This window comes from Triticum dicoccoides, chromosome 2A (assembly GCF_002162155.2).
Source record: "Triticum dicoccoides isolate Atlit2015 ecotype Zavitan chromosome 2A, WEW_v2.0, whole genome shotgun sequence".
Classification (NCBI taxonomy): domain Eukaryota; kingdom Viridiplantae; phylum Streptophyta; class Magnoliopsida; order Poales; family Poaceae; genus Triticum; species Triticum dicoccoides.
In genome coordinates, this window is record NC_041382.1 from 524,830,334 (window position 1) to 524,831,691 (window position 1,358).

Here is a 1,358-nt window from a genome sequence, read left to right on the forward strand (position 1 = left end):
TCCAATGTCACCTCAAGTATCCGTGGGTATGATTATACGATATGCATCACACAATCACAGATTCATCTATTCAACCAACACAAAGAACTTCAAAGAGTGCCCCAAAGTTTCTACCGGAGAGTCAAGACGGAAACGTGTGCCAACCCCTATGCATAAGTTCACGAGGTCACGGAACTCGCAAGTTGATCACCAAAACATACATCAAGTGGATCATGTGATATCCCATTGTCACCATAGATAAGCACATGCAAGACATACATCAAGTGTTCTCAAATCCTTAAAGACTCAATCCAATAATATAACGTCAAAGGGAAAACTCAATTCATCACAAGAGAGTAGAGGGGGAGAAACATCATAAGATCCAAATATAATAGCAAAGCTCGCGATACATCAAGATCGTGCCGACTCAAGAACACGAGAGAGAGAGAGAAAGAGAGAGAGATCAAGCACATAGCTATTGGTACATACCCTCAGCCCCGAGGGTGAACTACTCCCTCCTCGTCATGGAGAGCGCCGGGATGATGAAGATGGCCATCGGAGAGGGATTCCCCCTCCGATGGGGTGCCGGAACGGGTCTAGATTGGTTTTCGATGGCTACGGAGGCTTGTGGCGGCGGAACTCCCGATCTAGGTTTCTTTCTGGAAGTTTTGGGTTGTATAAGAGGTGTTAGAGTCGGGAACAAGGCAGGGGGTCTTCGGCTGTCCACGAGGCAGGGGGCGCGCCTAGGGGGTGGGCGCGCCCCCCACCCTCATGGGTAGCCCGGGACTCTTCTGGCCCAACTTTTTTTTACTCCGTATTCTTTTTCTGGTCCAAAAATAAGTTTCGTGAAGTTTCAGTTCAATTGGACTCCGTTTGGTTTTCCTTTTCTGCGATACTCAAAAACAACGAAAAAACAGAAACTGGCACTGGGCTCTAGGTGAATAGGTTAGTCCCAAAAATCATATAAAATAGCATATAAATGCATATAAAACATCCAAGTTTGATAATATAATAGTATGGAACAATCAAAAATTATAGATACATTGGAGACGTATCAAGCATCCCCAAGCTTAATTCCTGCTCGTCCTCTAGTAGGTAAATGATAAAAACAGAATTTTTGATGTGGAATGCTACCTAACATATTTATCAATGTAATCTTCTTTATTGTGGCAAGAATATTCAGATCCATAAGATTCAAGACAAAAGTTTAATATTGACATAAAAATAATAATACTTCAAGCATACTAACTAAGCAATTATGTCTTCTCAAAATAACATGGCCAAAGAAAGCTTATCCCTACAAAATCATATAGTTTGGCTATGCTTCATTTTCGTCACACAAAAATGCTCTCATCATGTACAACCCCGATGACAAGCCA